This window comes from Maniola hyperantus, chromosome 20 (assembly GCF_902806685.2).
Source record: "Maniola hyperantus chromosome 20, iAphHyp1.2, whole genome shotgun sequence".
Taxonomy (NCBI): Eukaryota; Metazoa; Arthropoda; class Insecta; order Lepidoptera; family Nymphalidae; genus Maniola; species Maniola hyperantus.
In genome coordinates this window covers 5,407,514-5,427,863 of record NC_048555.1, presented here as the reverse complement: position 1 = coordinate 5,427,863, position 20,350 = coordinate 5,407,514, and the positions used below count along the sequence as shown (strand labels likewise).

The 20,350-nt window shown below is 36.4% G+C and overlaps 1 protein-coding gene and 1 pseudogene across 2 annotated transcripts in view; one reads left to right on the top strand and one right to left on the bottom strand.

Annotated features, from left to right (window-relative positions):
• The window catches only part of Sema1a (semaphorin 1a), a 474,106-nt gene that overhangs the window by 246,432 nt on the left and 207,324 nt on the right, over window positions 1-20,350 (top strand). The window lies entirely within an intron of this gene.
• LOC117991647 (cilia- and flagella-associated protein 20 pseudogene) lies at window positions 19,138-20,177 on the bottom strand (annotated as a pseudogene).

The window sequence follows — 20,350 nt, the reverse complement described above, 5'->3', positions numbered from 1 at the left end:
TAAACCTGTAATCTCAAAACCGTCAACAAAAACCTTTAAATGTGGCCTAAAGTCTCGTTTATCCACTGAATACAGAACTGTGTCAGGTAAAAGGGATGTTTTGTTGTTAATGACCAAGTTCTTTACTTGTGTCTCTGCACAGTTCTTACTAATTAGTTTTTTGAATTTTTGTCCGGAGCGGGTTTACTAATCGCCTTTTTACTACAACTTGGACATGTCTTTACTGTAAAGTTCTGACGTCCACACGAAAAACATCTAATAAATTTCGGAACTGTCCTGCAAAATTTAAAGGAATGGTTACCCTTGCCGCACTTGTAACATAGTTGTTTATTTGTTTTCGTAAAATCAGTGCCTTTACTTGTATCAACCTTAGGTGCAGGTGTGACTGAAAGTGTGTTTATCTGTTTTGTCACTTGTTTGTAAGCAAACTCTGAACTTAAAGTTGCCTTACTGTTAGTAGGCTCAGAAAATAAGGCGGAACGCTGCCTCGCAGCCTCTAGTTTGCGACACTTTTCCTTCAACATTGCGACAGACTTAATGTCAACAAGAGCTAATTGTTCTGAGTAAAAAGGGGCGAATATTATGTAATAAAATTTGTAACTTTTGTTCTTCGGAAAGTGGTGTTGACAACCTTGAAAACATGCAAAACATTATAGCGAAATAGATAGACACAGGTTCTTCAGAGCCTTGTGTTCTTGCTCGAATTTCACCTAGCAACCTGTAGTCATAATCTACTGCATCAAATTCCTCTAAAAATAAAGTTTTCAATTCTGACCAAGACGAAACTTGACATTTGTTGCCTCTGTACCATAACAATGCTCGGCCTGTAAAAAGATGAAATGCAGAAACAAATAATTTTCCATCTGAAACGCCATAAGATCTTTTATATTCCTCAACGCGTTCGATGAAACTGCGCGGATCACCCTGTCCGTTGAAATTTAACTTCCACTTGGCAACATTTTTATCACCAGTGCAGTCAACGGCGGTACTCTCGGAATCCAGTGATTCGTCGTGAGACGACTCATTGTCAGCATCTAATCTGGAAATCAAACTCTGCAACTTTGTATGTAATTCACTCTTCCTACTTATTAAGCTGAGTTCGGAACACTGTATTCTCAAAATTCTAAAGTACAAATGTGAAGCTAAAGCTTTAGACCTACAGAGGGCATGTCTATCTTTAGTGTCAGAACACTTTTTTAATAAATCTTCTAAGTCTTGAAGTTTTTTAGTAATAACCCCTAACTCACTTTCAGAAGTGAAATCCGTCTCTAAAATTGATTCAGAAGGAATTTCCTGAATTAATTGTTTTAACTGTTTCTTTAAACCTAGCACTGTAGGTGCTGGAGTTTCGGAACGAATGGATACCTCATAACACAATTCGTCCTTCAAAAGTGAATGAAACTGGGCAAAAGTCTGTTCCATTGTGTTAAGTCAAAACACATTTAACAAAATATCGAGCTTGTGTAACTGTCTATGTTTAGCCTTATACAAATTGGTTAAACACAAACACAAAAGAAGTTATTTAAACTATTAAATATACACAAGCAAAATACACAACAAAACACTATTCTTAAGTCTATCCTAACTATTTTATCAATTATGTTCCTATTCCCAAAATATTGTTAATAATACAAGCACATATTATTACTATAGTAAACAAAATATAACAAAATAAACTTCCCAAAATTGAATAAATGATTGTAAGGTGCAGTATCACCTTTATGAGTACACAGTGTGTTACAACCTTTACAATTACAAAAGTAAACAGGCAACAAAGTTGCAATGAACTCTGACTAGCATATTATCTTTCAAAAAAAAAAAACAAAGAGATTGTGCAATGGTTTGATGACTGTTACTTTACACTTTTAACACATAACCTAAAATACAACAAAATCTGTTTCTAAATGTCACTTTAAACTACCAGCATTCAATTAAACTTAACATGTTTTGTGTGTGAAGTAGCTTTTATCATAACCTTAACACAGCTCTAAACAAAATTTCAACAAAATAATGAAGTATCAAGTCACTGAAAAAAAATTGTTCATAACTTCATACTTGAACTTAATGTAATCTCTGAATATAGTTTATATATTTAGTTTCACAAGTTGTAACTCTTAGTATTTATAAATGTATGTGTGTAACTAGTTAACAGGACATAGCGTTTCAAAACTTTAATTATACTAAGTTACCGGAATTTTCAAACATAAGATGTACTTACTATTGAAAGCAATACCCAACAACAACTCAGTTAAGCAATGTTTATTACTAAACTGAAGGCAAACATTCACTTATACACCTCAAAGGTAAGTCAAATAACATAATTGAACGGCATAAGCACCATTTATAATGTGTTAATTAAATAAGAAAAAAAACCAATGTTGGACTATACTCAGAAAATTACTTAAACTATCAAACAAAATTTCTAACTATTAGTTATTATTTAGTTAGTTAACCATAAAAACAGCTTAGTGCTCTTTGCAATGTGTCACTACTTAGAAAATTGTACAATCAGCGGAGTACATTTCATAAAATTTACAAAATTTCTCAAAATATACAGAAATAACTATATAAAAAAACGTTCGGGCGCCATTTGTAAGGGTGATAAATTGGGCGGAATAGAAATATACCCGGATACGGAATAATCTACCACCTTACAAAGATTAGAGGAAAAAAAAAATAATTTTACTTACTTTACTTGATCTATCTACCTAGTAAAGAATAGAAGCTAGCCGTCGACTCCCTTGTAATGTATATGAGGTGTTATAAATGAAATTTGCTAGATGTTAGGCAAAATTGTTTTTAATGTAACTTTTACCGGGGTCGCTTAATACAGAATGATGGCTAATAATGCTTAGTTATTCTAGCTTAATGCCAAGACTTAATTTAGATACATTAGAATGACTTAGGTAGATAGTACATAAGATCTATGTTTTAAATTTAAGATGCCATTGGCATGGAATAGACAATGACACAGTAAAATTCATAAAATTGTTTCAAAATAAAAGCTCAGTAGTAAAGACAGGGTTCTTACTGTACACATACACTAAGAAGGTTCACTAAACTGTTGCAGGATACAAACATTTGCTTACTTGTAGGTGCGAAGACTGCAAGGTAGCTGGACGGCATCGGCCAAGATCCAAAACTCAATTTATTTGATTCTTCACAACCGAAATGTTTCATTACAAAGATTTTCACCAAGTCTTATCCATAGCAATTAAGTTGTCAACGTGAATGTGCAAAAGAAATAAATACGAAAACCGAAAACGCAAACGTAAAACGTAAACGTAAACGTAAACGTAAAACGTAAACGTAAAAACGTAAACGTAAAACTAAAACGGAAAACTGAAGCTAAACGTAAAACGTAAACGTAAAACCCTGTAACAAAGAAAAACAAGATTATAATTTGTGCTGTGTGAAAATTTCGACACGTGGAATTTTCCCGATCAAACACAACTCACCTATTGAACTCCTGGCCACCAATGGTTTTCAGAAGTCCACCCACAACCCATTATCCTCATTTATTTGGGAAGATAAAATAACTGGAACTGGAATGAAATCATAAAATTAGGATTTTCTCTAACCAAACCGCCATTTTGTCGAATCCACATTACTTGATTTTTCACTCACCATAATTGATGAAACATTGAAATACGTTAGGATGACTAAATTTTATGACTATTGTATTTTTCCAGGCGAAGCCATGGGCGAAAAGAAGTGAGATTTTCCTGGAACGATAAAAATTCGTCTTCACATGTTGACTCCAGGAAAATTCTAAATCTCACCAATCGGTGTTGCCAGACGCAACCCGAGTGTGGCCGCTCTCATTTAGTTTGATCATGAAGCCAATTCATTTTTGAATATTTGCGGAACCTAAGGATATATTATAAGAACCGTTTTGTTAATGACTTAACAATAAACAAATGATATTATGGTTTTATTTAATTATTTTGTTTTATTTATACGACAATTGACAACGAAGCAAACGCCATCTATTGTGGCTCGAATGAACTCTGAACATCGACCCACGCGTAGTTCTGCACCTTGATGCTAGGTGGCACCAACATACTTTGAACAAAATAGATTTTTATTAAAAGCGAAACGCTAATTAGTAGTTCAAAATTTACAACGTCACAATAATATTATGTGAATTGTCAATACGGGTAACTAATTATTCATCGTAAATTAAATACTGTCAATGTACTAAGAGTGACATTATACTAAGCTATTGTCAACATACAGTTGGCAATAGCTATTATGTGAAATAATAATGTTGTGTAAACTGTCAATTTAAGTCGCTTATTATTATTGTAAATTATTAATACGTAGACCATCAATGTTACTGATTTTATTATTGTAAATTGGGTGTGTCAACATACCTTTTGTCAACAAACCTAAAATAAATAATGATTAATATTAAGATCATGTGATAGTCGACATCCGCCCTGTTTGCGATGGCAGTGTTATAAAAGTACCCTACCTCGACAGAGAGGGACAGTCTTGTATCGACAGCCCAGAGCAAACACAGCGGACCTTACTGAAGTTAAGTATTCTTATATTTTATTATAATGTAATGTAATCATTTGCCTTTTATAGGTTACCTGTTGTAACTGTGTACCAAATATGTACCTACTACTTTACTCAACGTTCTAATGTTTTAAAAGATGTGTGTTATGGAGTTTCTTTGCCCTTTCTTCTCCATGACTAAACACCTTAGCGAAATGGGTGGTAGATTCATTTAAATATAAATAGATCAATGCTGAACAATACAATTCAATTATTATTCGACTTGGTTGGTTTTACTTCTGTATTTATCACCTACCCTCTTGTGCTATTTATTTTATACATTGAGATAAAAGTAAACACTAGGGTCTTAGCTTCTAATTATTATAGAAGCCTGTTTAGATGATTAGGATTCTTACTTTGAAATAATACAGCAGATGCTTTGCTTGATTTTTAATAACTTAGTATTTGGCCTTACCTGACAAAATTACAACTACCTACATTTTCAAATAAATAATAGATGATAACTTTGATTAGTCATCATTAGATGTTATTAGCCCTCACTATTAAAGCCCACTGTCTTAACTTCTCTCTTTTTATACAGAAATCCCACACCCGCGACTTCGTCCGCGTGGATTTACCTTTTTCAAAATCCCGCGGGAACTCTTTTATATGTGTTAACACATAATGTAACATCATAATCCAGGGTATAATCTATCTCCATTCCAAATTTTAGCCAAATCCGTCCAGTAGTTTTTGCGTGAAGGAGTAAAAAACATACACACACACACACATACAAACTTTTGCCTTTATAATATTATAGTCGGGATAACTCAAACATAAATACTTAACTTTAGCTTTGAAGGTACTTCTCAAGTAATACGTTGCAGAAAACATGGATAACGGAAAGGAGTAAGTGCATATTAGCAGTTCGTATACAAAATACTTCAATTTCATTGAATGATATGTTTTCAAATTCCTGAGCACACTCTACATATATTAATGAGCCACTGTATAGGTATCTACTCGTATATTTATCAAAAGGGGTATAGCCTAACAGACCTTAGTCATGGTCTACTGAGTAAATACCTATATACGTACAGTCAGCAACAAAGCTAGGTTTGCACCCGCCAGTACAGCGACTATAGACGGGTGCAAACCTAGCTTTGTTGCTGACCCTACAGGTAAGATAGTAACTAGTAGAAAGAAAAAGGTGTCAAAGCTGTCCAACCTTCAGTAAAATTTGCGGTTCCTTAACAGATAAAAGTTTCCCAAGAAGTGTGATCAGGGTCTTATGTCGGCGAAACTTTTCACACGGAAAACCACTGATAAGTACCACCAACTAGAAGTTTAATGAATCTTAATATCTGTAAAGGGAATATTTCAAGATGTTAGAGCTTTCGTAGTTAATGTAGCGTTTAAAGATAAACGGCGTGATTAAGGCGTTGAGATCGCGAGATATGCTCTTATTTATGGCCTTTTAACCCTTCAAAGTAATGCGCGAAATTTCATATTTTCAACGCAAATTTTTGGCTGTTGGTGTTGCCAAAATATAAGGACTCGAACCAGATGATTTTTATTGTTATAATTTTTTAAACTTTAGAACTACGGGGCTATTTAGGGAGTGTAGGGAGTGCTTCTCTATAAAAACGTATTACATTGATTATTCTACCAAGTATTCTATTAAATCTTATTCTAGGTCTAAAACTAAGCCAATTATCGATTTATCCTTTCATTATTATTTGTGCCCAACAATAAATAAAACAAAACTATATCTATTTTGAAAGTTATGATCCTTGAAATATTTCTATTTTATGCCAGATTTTGAGGCAACTTCGTTGTAATTATACCGTGTAAAATACAGAAAAATTGTAAAAATAATTGCTTTAAGGGAAACTTTCCATAATAATTATAATTTTAAATGCGTTAGTTTGTTTAAAAATATTGAATGATTTCAAAATAATAAAGTGATGCCTAACGTTGATTTGCGTTGCTTAAAAATCTCCATTCTGAGTATGTAATTATTAGTGGTGAAGTTAAAAAATAATCTTATCATCCATACTAATATTATAAATGCGAAAGTCTGTCTGTCTGCGAGCTTTTCACGGCCCAACAGTTTAACCGATTTTAATGGAATTTGGTACAGAGGTAGCTTACATCCCGGGGAAGGACATAGGCTAACCGGAAAATCAAAGAGTTCCCACGGGATTTTTAAAAAACCTTAATCCACGCGGACGAAGTCGCGGGCATCCTTTATTTGCTATAAACCTTTTTTATAATTCTGTGGAAATATAAAAATAACAGTTAAATTAAAAATTACCTCTTCCTATTTTGCAATTCAAAACAAGATATTCAACAAGATACAAAACTAAGGAATTATGAGGAATACTCGCGTAGGCTTTAGATAATTTTGTAAAGGAACCAGGTCACAAGGCTTAAGCGGCACAATACTACTACTTCCAAATAGGAAAAGCTTTTTAATTTGTGTTCTTTCACTTGTTAGGTATTTGCTTAGTATGAGATTTTATATCTCACCGACGTGGATATAATTTTGAGCATCGAAACACAATAACGTCGAGAGTAAAATGGACCTAAAGTTCCCTTATTTAAAGTCATAAATTCAATACCACTGATTTTAATTTCGCAAAGTTTTACTTGGTTTGACGCTTGGAGTGCGGGCTGTAGATGTATGGATAAATTTGAGCTTTAAAACATGGGGGTTTATGTGTTTTACACTAGAATTCTATCGACATTGCTGGTGTCGTGGACGTGTCCGCGAATGGTTACGAGCGGTTCGTGTACAGTTGAACAAGTCATGGCGTGCACATGTTCGTGAGTTTTTGAGAGTGAGCATAAACATGACATTTATTTGTGAATTATTTGCATTCGTGACATGCACGTACGCAAATAGACGCGTGCATGGGTGTTCGATGCGCGTGCGCAAGTGTAGTCCTGCCCTTAGATGTGGCAGTACCTTACTTACCAGTACAACTATAAGTACGCGACAAGTCGAGTTGGTAAATGAGAGCTTCGCGCTTGCCGCCACTAGCGGCGGTTTCATGATTCTAGGTCAACGGGAAGTACCAGGAAGTACCCTGTAGGTTTTTTGACAGATAGACATACGGACAGACAACGAAGTGATCCTATAAAGGTTCCTTTTCTCCTTTTGAGGTACGGAACCCTCAAAAGGGTGTTATAAAGTACCTATCCAATTATGTAGACGTCTAAAACAATGAATTTTTCACACTGTAGTTACAGGATTTAAAAAATTCAAGTACTGCCCCACCCAAACGAGTCGACGACAGGGCCCGAAGCGTTCACCGTACAGCGAGTACTTTTGTAAGCTGATACTTGACCCACATCTCTACATGTCTTCTATAACTGAAAGAGCCTCTACCCGACTCGCAAACAACCGCAGCAAACAAAAAACAACACTAAAACTAACGACGTAAAGTTCAAACTTCTTCACAGGCGACCGGCTCAAAGGCTACTCCCCACGCAATTTAACACTTTGTTTTTCCTTCAAACACGGCAGAATATTCAATGTCGACGGAAAATGAGTTGGATATAGGCTTCTTAGCGATTTGCTACTCACTGTTTACCATAATAAGATCTACATTCAAATAACAGGTTACAGTTTCGTATTGAATTTTTTATACTGTTTCAGCCTACACTAGCTGCAATAATACATGTAATTTTAGCTATAGGTACGCGATCTCTTTTCACAAACAGAATTTTTTAGTAATTCATAAGAGAACTGTATCTATAAAAATGTATCTACAATGAACAATGATATTACGTGAAAATGATTTCGTATCGATTTTTCTTTTTCTGAAACTAAGCTTCGTTTGAGAAAAATGGTATGGAAGCTTCCATAAGCTATGATAGCCTAGTGGTTAAAACGTCCGCCTCCTAATCGGCGGTTGGTGGTCGGGGGTTCGATCCCTGGCATGCACCTTTATCTTTTCAGAGTTATGTGTTTTGAGTTTCTAAATATCACTTGTTTTAACGATGAAGAAAAATGTGAGAAAACCTGCATGTTTGAAAGTTCTACATAACGTGGAAACCTAAACCCTTATTTCTCATTCTGAGACGAAACCTGTTCTGGGCTGGGGATGAGTTGATCTGTTGATCATAATGATGACGATGATATCTAAAAATATATTATGTTTCACGGAGCCGTATTTTGTCGTGTCGTGCGATGGTCCGTGGAAACACGCCGAGTTAGTAAACAAAAACATGAAACGGTAAACGAAACAAAATCACGGTTAAGGGTTACTTTGGAGTAAATTTGTTGTGCGTTGATTCAGTTAAATGTTGCGAACTTTTAATTGGTTTAATAATTCGCCTTTCCTGATCTCGATGTAAGTATAAAGTGTTAACTTTTTCAATTACCGTCAACTTGACTTTTCAAAACATGAATAAGATTGACTGTTGTACGAGTAATTATAATATTTTGTGTTCCACAATAATAATAAAATTCTTTAACAGTATATTGTTTTGTAATATATAATTTATAAACATTAATTTTTAATATATAAACATAATATTTAAGTTCCTTTATTTAATTTTTTTTAATAACCTAGTGGTTAGGACGTCCGCCTTTTAATCGGAGGTCGGGGATTCGATCCCGGGCACACACCTCTAACTTTTCGGAGTTATGTGCGTTTTATTTTGCATTAATTTAATATCACTTACCTACTTTAACGGTGAAGGAAAACATCGTGAGGAAACCCGCATGCCTGAGAGTTCTCGATAATGTTCTCAAAGGTGTGTTAAGTCTACCAATCCGCACATGGCCAGCATGGTAGATTATGCCCAAAACCCTTTTCACTCTGAGAGGAGATCCGTGCTCTTTAGTGAGCCGGCGATGGGTTGATCATGATGATGATGATGATTTTAATAACTAATAAGTTACCTTAGTTATAATACAGTAAAGTAATATAAGCGGCGTTTCAGGTCAGTGTTGCTCTCTCAACGTGAATTAAACCCCAATTAGTTTGGGTCGGCGCTCCGGTGATTTATGCCTGTTTTTACGGAAACAACTAGTCCAGTGCTATCTACCCGCTACCAGACCTATTATAATGTAGTTACTATTAGTTTTAAGTGAGACTTCACCCGAATTTTATTCACATGAACGTTTTCAACTTGTTCTGAAATTCGGCGAACTAAAAATAATGACTTATTTAATCACTAGATGATACCGGCGACTTCGTCCGTGAAAAAAAGAAGCCTATAAGGTATCTCCATTTAAAATTGCAGCCAAATCCTTCCAGTAGTTATTGCGTGAAAGAGTTAATAAACATATACACTCACACACATACAAACTTTCGCTTTCATAATATTAGTTTGTAGTACTTTTTTAATCAGATAGAAGTCAGCCCTTGACTGCAATCTCACCTGGTGGTAAGTGATGATGCAATTTAAGACAGTAGCTGGCTAACCTGGAAGGGATAAGGCAGTTTGTATTAAACCCGCACCCCTTTTGGTTTCTACACGGCATCGTACCGTAACGCTATATCGCTTGACGGCACGCCTTTGCCGGTAGGCTGTTAACTAGCCACGGCTGAGCCCTCCCACCAGACCAGACTAGAGATTAGAAATTATGGAAATCCAAACCCCTGCCAGGAATCGAATCTGGGGCCTCCCACTAATAAGAGTCGCCCACCACTGCGCCGGGGAGGTCGTCAAAGCATGCTTGAGAGTTCTCCACAATGTTCTCATATAAACAATAGGTATAAGGCCCCGCGTACATCATTTACAGCGTTGCCGTTTACACGAGCGTTATGCTTTTAGTTAATTCCAAGCAAACGAGTGAGCAAACAATATCAGCGGCTGACAGTTTAATTTCGCGAATGAATCGCTCTGTTTGAGCGCCGCGTCGGCTCCGATCGGTCAGCGCGGGTTAATGGACCGGTGACGTTTAACCAAATTATACGCGGGGCTTAATGCCTGGGCTTTTGTTATGTTGCCTTTTTAGCTATTTTCAAACTAATATACTCCGCTGTCTATTATCGCAACGTTTTTCGTTTACGTAGTCTATTAATAGATCCCTATAAGAAACTTAAATCTTAATTAAAAGTTTAAAAAAACATTAAATTAAAACTAAAATAAGTTAAATCTAAAACCTCATCGTGACCACCGCAGTGAGGCATTGTACCCAAGATACTGGTAATTACCCCTTTGGATGGCCAAACTAATTCTTTGTCCAAGGTAGCTGCCCGCTCTCGGGTCCCCGGTTGACTCGATAACCCTTTTAGAAATTTCCTCAAAAAGAGCTCGAGCCCCCGGGCCTCACGGCCCCAAGGTCTCTACACCAAAAGGCACGAATATGAAGCTCCCATCGAGAATTTCATATTTGCGCCCCTTGGCCCGTTCGGCGCTGATGGCCGCTGCACCAATTCAAGAATCAGTTATGTTGATGCGGTCTACAGAAAATATTTTAAAATTATAATAAACACTAGCTTATGCTCGCGACTTCGTCCGCGTGGACTTACCAAATTTCAATCCCTTATTTCACGCCCATTAGGGGTTGAGTTTTCAAAAAACCTTTCTTAGCGGATGCCTACGTCATAATAGCTATCTGCATGTTCAATTTCAGACCGATCCGCCCAGTAGTTTGAGCTGTGCGTTGATAGATCAGTCAGTCAGTCAGTCACCTTTTCCTTTTATATATTTAGACTAGCTTATGCTCGCGACTTCGTCCGCGTGGACTACACAAATTTCAAACCCCTATTTCACCCCCTTAGGGATTGAATTTTGAAAAATCCTTTCTAAGCGGATGCCTACGTAATAATAGCTATCTGCATGCCAAATTTCAGCCCGATCCGTCCAGTAGTTTGAGCTGTGCGTTGATAGATCAGTCAGTCAGTCAGTCAGTCAGTCACCTTTTCCTTTTATATATATAGATTTCTTATCACATTTATTCATTACTAACTGATGCCCGCGACATCGTCCGCGTGGGATTAAGTTTTTAAAAATCCCGTGGGAAGTCTTTGATTTTCCGGGATAAAAAGGTCTTTATCTATACCCATGCAAAAAATCACGTCAATCCGTTGCACCGCCACCATTGCGACGTGATTGAAGGACAAACCAACAAACCAATAAGCCAACAAACAAACAAACACACTTTCGCATTTATAATATGGGTAGTGATTTCTTATCACATTTATAAGAAACTACATTATGGTGGTTCACTATGTTTGTCTGAAGAAAACAGTAAACAACAGTAAACAACACAATTTAACGAACCGTTTCTGTTATATGAGACATGTCGAGGCTTATTATACTCCGTAGCGTTCACTCTATTATACGACTGCCTGATAAAACACAGTGTTCTATCTTGTTGCATTTCCTTAAGGGCCTTTACACACTAACCTGTCTTTTTGATGCGAATTTCTGGCGGACACTTTTTAAAATCCGATATTATGGCTTTTATAGATGACCAGCCCCATTGTTAGACACTAAATAAAAATTTAACTATACCTATTTAGTTAAATAAGAAAATAAACAATTTGAGAGAACTACTAAAAAACGTAAACCTCTATCGCTAATTATTTACCTATTCCTAGTCATGGCTATCTATTAACACTACAGCCAAAACACTAGACTAATTAGTATCCAGGCTACAAGTGAATTTAGAAAATAATAGGTATTATTGATACTGCAGTACCAAAAACTAACTTATTCCAATTGCTTCTTCTCTGCTTGGTCTTCTATATTATCTTAAATTCCTCTACTGAAAAAGGTTTTTGAACACGTGTTTGGCTGCGGTTGTATATTCAATGTGTAAACTACTTTATATCTGCAATTTTTGTGTACTTCCAATTAGGTAATTGGTTCTGTTTGTAATAGTCTTATTTGTTGTGACTTGTGACTGTGACATTAAACGTTATAGTGGAATATAATGGCGAAGCGCCATGTGTTAGCAAAGAAAACTTGTAACTATATTTCTTTGATATTTGTTAAACTATAGTAGTGAATTGGTTACGACTTGTTTACTATCTGTCAATTTAACATTTAGCAGATATAGATATAAGATATACAATAAATAATAGCAATGCTATTTTATAGGTACCAATTATATTGTACTAGCTGATGCCTGCGACTTCGTCCGCGTGGATTTACGTTTTTCAAAATCCCGCGGGAACTCTTTGATTTTCCGGGATAAAAAGTAATCCAGGGTATAATATACCTATCTCCATCCCGATTTTAGCCAAATCCGTCCAGTAATTTTTGCGTGATTGAGTAACAAACATCCAAACATCCACACTTTCACATTTATAATTTTATAGTAAGATAGTGGCTTGCCGGGATGTTACGGACACTATCTAACACCTTTTAAAAAGGTATATTCTTTTTTCTCTTAGGCAAAACAATGTTACCCACCTAATTTCGGATACAGAATGTGTTATAATTAGGTCACAGTATACGACTCTATATAAAATGTATGCTGTTTATAAATTATTCAACTGTTAGGGTACATTTTAAATGAATTAACGTATTCCATCATTTTGTCAAGAGTTGGAATTAACCGCGCGGTGTGGAAGCCCAAAAGTGAGATTTTTTTCCTGGAAAATTGCTGTATCAGCCTAAGCAATAAGCACTAATTAGTGTGACAAGCTTTCCCGATGCTTTTGCAATGCTTTATCGATGCAAGCCCATAAGAAAATGCTGTCACTTATTGTGTTTGAGTTGCCGGTACGACTCGAATGTTTTTCTTGAGATGGATTGATAATTACGAGTCTACTTTAATTGTTCAAGTAGGTTTCCTTCTTTCTCCGAGATCTGTAAGGAGTTAAAGTTGATATGGTAGTCGTTTTTTACCAAACAAAGGTAGTGTTCTATATAAAACAGAAGATTTAGTTTTATCCATCCATCCATCCATCAGCCTGTTTGCGTCTACTGCTGGACATATGCTTTTCCAAGAGCGCGCCACCAAACACGGTCCTCAGCCTTCCTCATCCACCCGCTCCCCACCACCTTCTTCAGGTCATCGGTCCAGCGGGCTGGAGGTCGTCCCCCACTGCGCTTACCGGTACGCGGTCTCCACTCCAGATCACGTCTGCCCCATCGGCATGACCTGCCCATTGCCACTTCAGCTTGCTAATCCTTTGAGCTATGTCGGTCACTTTTGTTCTTCCGCGAATTTCCTCGTTCCGGATTTCCCTGAGAGTGATAACTAACATAGCTCGCTCCATAGCGCGCTGAGCGACTTTTAGTTTGTGGACGAGGCCAACTGTCAGTGTCCACGTTTCCTCATCACAGATAGGACACACTCATTGAAGACCTGATGAGAGACATGAGATTTAGTTTACAAAATTTCAATTTTTATTTAGGACCTCCCTAACATTCTAAAAATTATTCTAAGCATTGACAACCTATAAACAGAGTGAACTACTCAAAATGTAACTCAAACTGACTGATATAACAAGCAAACAAACAACACCAACATAGTTATACTTTCATATATTTTTATTTATTTACTTTTTTTACTTAAAATTGTTGACTCCAGAAACCACAATACGGTTTACATTATAATATTTGTAGTGATCCTAATAATATTATAAATGTGAAAGTGTGGAAGTTTGGATGTTTGGGTGTTTGTTACTCAGTCACGCAAAAACGGCTGAACGGATTCTGATGAAATTTGGAATAAAGATAGATTATACCCTGGATTAACACATAGGCAACTTTTTATCCCGGAAAATCAAAGAGTTCCCGCGGGATTTTGAAACATGTAAATCCACGCCGACGAAGTCGCGGGCATCAGCTAGGATGATTATAATAGATCTTCTAATATTTGTGCTGTTTAGTTTGCATTTAAAGTTTTTCCCAAACATAAACAACGTATTATCTTCACGGTACATAACACGGGTCATTCTTACGTGCCCTGCCCTGCCGTATTTTTCATAGCATCGCTGTAGGGCACTGATAGTCGGCGTTTCACTATCCACTGAACACCACACTTTATAGCCTTTCAGCCTTTCTTAAGTTAATTTGGAGATTACGTAATTTTACGAGTATAAACTGAGGTCTTCAGGGACGTGTGGCTTAGTTTTGATAACGCATATCAATCGATTGCGATTGTTAAGCACCGTTGACTCAAGTCGGTAACGCGGATGGATGACTGACTTTGAAGGTCCGACATACAGCATTTGAATTGAATTATATAGCTTTGTTAATGTGAAACTGCCAGAAGACTTGAAAAGACCTAAATAAACTAGCATATCTAACACTTATCTAAGCTTATCTTTCTCTACACGATGATATGTAGCACTAAGCACCTAACTTGTTTCTTACTTTTTAGTTTATTTAATTTATACCTAGTCGGGTTAAAATCGCATATTTTTTTCAGTAGTTGGGTTATAGTTTTTTCAACTTTTTATTTTTAATAATTTCCGCAGTATTCTAGTCTTGCTGTTAGTGATGAAATATTTATGTGACATACCTACTTGTAGTACTGTTATTTGGTGATTAAAAAGGGAGATACCTGTAAAGTTTTCCGATAGTTTTGAAAACTAGTAATTTTACAGATGTCGACGTGCTATTTTCGAATTTTCACACCAGAGGAAGAACAGCTACTTTGCTACGGGATTTTTTTACGGGACCTTTATCCGCATGGACAAACTTGCGGGCATCATCTATTTTGTATAGGTTGCATCCTGGAGATGATCATAGACTACTTTTGTCCCAAACAATTTAAGAGTTCTTACAGGTTTGTTAATAACTTAAATCCACGCAGACGGAGTCACGGACGTCATCTAGTACTTATATAATTAATGTTTTAAACGCATGTATTCCACGTTATATTTTCAGTTGATGAAAAGTGAAAATATTTTTTCGTCGCGTTCACAAGTTACAAACGCGTCACGACATTATGACTAATGACAGAGTTTCATGCTCATTCAGAAATATAAAGCTTATTTATTCATAGCGTAAATATAAAGGTTAAATGATATAGATGTTGCACGCGTAAAATGAATTTATAAAACATACGAGCATGGTTATGCATGGGAAGAAAGGAGATCCGTTGCAAAACCAGAGTAAACCGACATACAGTACGCGGCTGAAAGTGATGTACATCGGCCTTTAGAATGACATTTCGGCTTTGTAGAGCGATGTCTCTGTCACTCATACCTATATGACGTTTTGTCGGTTTTCAACGACAGGGACAACGCTCTACCTTACGAGCGACGGTGAAGTCATCATCATCATCGTCTCAATGTGTAAGTAGAAGTCAAAGATATCATAAAACTCCAAATAGGCAAAGCTCCATACATTCATATTTTAAAAAGTGAAGATAAGTTTTTACGCTTTTGTGACATACATGCACGTAGCGGCACAGTACATAATTATAATACGCTTATGGTGGGGTAATAGCTTATCTTCAATTAAAACCACCCCTAGGAGTATGCTTTAAAACATGGCGACCCGTTATCAGGCTATAGACGCCGTTGGCAGAAGCTAGTAAAAAAAATAGACGAATTAAAGTTTAATTTGCGCGTATTTTGTCGATATTATAGTACTTACAAATAACTTCATATTCAAATGATTTAGGTACATAAAATTCGTAAAGGTAAAAAGCAGGTCGAAAATTCGTCACATTTTAATTTACATATTTTTCTATAATATTATCCCATCAACTGCTGCCGGTAGATTATTTTCTAGGCTCAGCACGTCACTTCGGACCGTAATTCGGATGGATTATGTCACCTTTGTCGTAAATTTTACAACTTCAAAAATTAGGCACCTGGTGTTGACTTGTGCGGAGCATTTCTAGTGGCAAATCGTTTTATATCCACTCGTGGGCAAGTAATAACAAAAAGAATATAGTTCCGATAATATTTTAAAATTCCTCAGTGCTTGAAGACTAAAGTTTTCGAACAGTGCATGTTGCCAGTGATGACATATGGACCCGAACAGTCGCTAAATATGAGCGTCATTAGAAAGCTCAGATTACTCAGCGGGCGTTGGAGAGAGCTATGCTTGGAGTTTCTCTATGTGAGCAAATCAGAAATGAGATCCGTAGGAGAACCAGAATAACCGACATAGCTTAACGGGTTGCGAAGCTGACGTGGCAATAGACAGGGCGCAAAGTTCGTAAACGTTGGGTTTTCAAGGTGCTAGAATGGCAACCTTGCATCGAAAACCGCAGCGTTGGAAGACCCCTCACTAGGTGCCGTAGGTAGACAGAGGCTCTGGGTGCTGCTGGGTTCAGGCAGCGCAAGACTGCAGAAACTATTGTACGAGTCTCTTCTCACAATTAGAAGTAAGCACAACTGTAATAAGGCAACTTAAAGCTCTTCAGAAATACTGGGAAAGTCTTGATAAATATCAGGAAAATAGTTCTGGCAAAGATGAAAGTAATAGCGTAATTTATTTGTAATCAATTTTGTTGCCACTTAATAATGTAGTAAATTAAAGATTTAATATCACGAGGAGCCAGAACAGCGAACTGAAGCGCTACTGTAGTTCGTTAAGTGGTTTGTTCCAAGGTAAAACATTGTAGCGAGGAACATTTTGATTTAAAAATATTTTAGTAAAGTTGTTATTAGTTATGACTGTGTTAGAGTAGTAATAGCTTCTATCCGAGAAGTCTGGGGCTCGATCCCGGGCACTCACCTCTAACTTTTCGAAGGTATGTGCATTTTAAACAATTAAATATCACGCATAATCAGCTTTAACGATGAAGCTAACCGTTGTGAGGCCTGCATACCTGAAATTTCCCACGGGAAGTCTGCCAATCCACACTTGGCCAGTGTGGTGGAGTATGGCTCAAACCTTTATCATTCTGAAAACAGACCCGTCATTAGACTACTAAATCATCATAAATATGTTAAACATTATTAACATTCCCATTTTCACGCTAAGCATGATTCTTGTACTTGGGGGTACAACAACGTATCAGGTGAGAACTGCACCGTCAACCTTTTAGGATTTCAATCCGCTCCTTGACAGTTAAAGTTTTTTAGTAGGTATCTGGAAGTAGGCTGACTCGGTATATTTCGACAAAGGCCGTTTAATATGATTTTAATAAACTTCAGTATTTATCTTCATAGCGTTCTTCATTTTTATCAAGGGTTTGTATCTGTTAAAGTCATCGATGGTTAAAGTGCTTTGCTCAGAAATTGTTGACGTACGTGCTTCTCGTCTAGACTCTAGACATTACAACTACAATCGTTGAAAGATTTATAGTCAATTCATTTCAGTACTATTTATTGCTTCGAGTCGACGTTTGTAATAAGATCTTAGTGGTACTTACCGCTACTCGCCTATTACTTAATTCCCTCCGAAAATGTAACACTGCTATGTGATTTATGGCTCGCTACGCCACAGTAACTTATTACCAGCGTTTATGCTGAGGGAATACGTTAAAAGATATATGCGGTTTGGATACATCATAATAATGTTGCAAACTAAAATGCACATTTAAAGTAGATTAGAATATCAAGTCCGTGTTTTGGTTTAAATTTGCAACATAGAAAATTATATTTTACTTAATAACGTTGAGCTATGGAATGTTGCATACTTGAATTAAAACTAGACGTTGCGTGATAGCTGTTACTTGAATATGATAGCTGATATTTGAATGAGACTTGGCAGTAGGCAGGTCACAGTCATGTGCCATATGCGAGATAGCTTCTGGATTCATTCATTCTGGATACCCCAAAATTACCAACGTGACCGTGGCAGGCCTAGGCGATGATGGCGCGATCAATTACATAAAAGGTAAACTAAACTTTAATCCCCGTCTTTGAACTAAAGACAGGGATTTCCGCTTCGTAGAGCATTGTCTCCGTCACTCATACCTATGTGACATTTAGTCGGTCTCAGCGACAGAGACAACGCTCTACGAAACTGCTATCTCTTTCCAAAGGCCCATGTACAATATTTCCTGCCGGGTACTGTACATACAACAATTGAATAGATTACCTACTCTATTATTTTTAAGGCGGTTCAAATTGAGTAGAGTTGCATGAAAAATGTTTTATAAGTTATGTCACACCATAAACATAATGATATATCACACAGTTGTACTCTATTACATTAGAAAGAGTTCATAAAAGATTCTCTTGTAAGAAAAGGCATCTCCAATTTCTAACATTAAAGGAAACTTGACCCATGTAGCCTTTCATCATAGTTCTATAGTTGTTAAAAACATTATTATTATTGAATGTAAGCTTTATATAGGAGAAAGGTCCGAACGAGGCATTTTTGTTTACATATTTAAAGATATCCCGGCTTACTTATTCAGTGTAATAAAAAGAGAATATTGGAGCGGAGATTTTGGAATGAGCCCCTTGGTAGAAATTTCAATATATTTATTCAATTTTCTGAACAATTGACCCTGTCAAACTGAAGCGGAATGGCGCTTTCGTAAGCTCGAAAAATAATAATAATATTCCTTGCTGTACGGTCGGAACATTACATTTATGGCTACAATTTTATTGACTTCAAAACTTTTATTGCCAGTGTCTGTCGTTACATTCAGTTTTACTACATCAGTTTTGTAGTAAATATGGTATAGTGCATGTTATTAATGACTATTTGTTTGTTTCAGGTAAGTGGGTTAGTGCAAAAAAGCGTACGTAGTCTCAATGATATTAAGATTTATTACAATAATAAAGTTTTAAAATTATGATTTTTGTATATTCAATATTGATAGTAAAATAGTATTAACTAACATACACAATGTAACCATAAAAACAATAACAAAATAAACATTGACGACTTTTATTCCTCGCCTTCTCCCTTGATCTCGGTTTGACCTTCCGGCTCCAGTGGTTCTTCTTCAACTTCTGGTTCTTCTTCCTTTACTTCAACTTCTGCAACTGATTCTGGAGCAGCTTCCGGAGTGGGTTCAACATGTAATTCTTCATCTTCTGGTTTTTCGTCTCCAGCTTCAGTTGCTGCTGGTGTTACTGTGACTGCACTAACTTTACTTTCGAGTTGTATAGGTGGTTCAGCTTCTGCAACTGGAGCTTCCACCGTTGAAACTTTTTGTTGTAGAGTTTTTTCTGTTGGTACTCGTGCAGGTACTTTGCCGATTTTTGCTCCTTCTTTCTTTTCAGACCTTACTCTCTTTTCCTTGCGTTCCAAAGGCAAGTATAACTTGTAATCCTGAGGCAATTCTTCTTCTGTATAGAGTCGATCACTAAAATAAATCCTACGGAGTCGAGCGTTTGCATGCACTTGAACTCGAAGTGTTTCTATAAATTGCGTACCGTATGCACGTCTAGTAAAATCCGCCAAATTGAATTGTATTTGATTCCATCCATTTGACAATCCAATCGGCATAGTAGTGCAAAAGGGTTTGATTTTCGTTGTCGACTGAAAATTTGAAATCCTAAATCGCCTTCTCATATTCGTGTCATCCAAAATTGTTATTTCAAATGAAAAGTACCTTTTTAAATTTTTCACTATCATTACGAGAAACGGTAACCTTATTCCCAGCACTTGATTTCTCTTCGGGCATACTATGTAAGTGGTTGCCACGTTTGAACTTGCAATCTCGAGAACTATAGAATTTACCTCATTATCAGTTAATCGTTTTATGTGTCCGTTCTGTACTTCCATGTCCCATATTGCTAAGGGATTTGAGCCACAACTATAAAATATTGATAGTAATCCGCTTTGATAAGTATTTTTAAACATTGTTTTTAATTTGATTGTAATATTTTTTGTTATCGTAATGTGACAGTAGCAGAAACATAAGCAACGTGAATTATTTTGACTGACACAATACCATAGATAACGCATAAAGCCTTAATAGATGGCATTGGATGGCAATATCGCATGCATAATGCATATGCATATGAGTAATTTTTTGTATAATGCAAAAAAAATA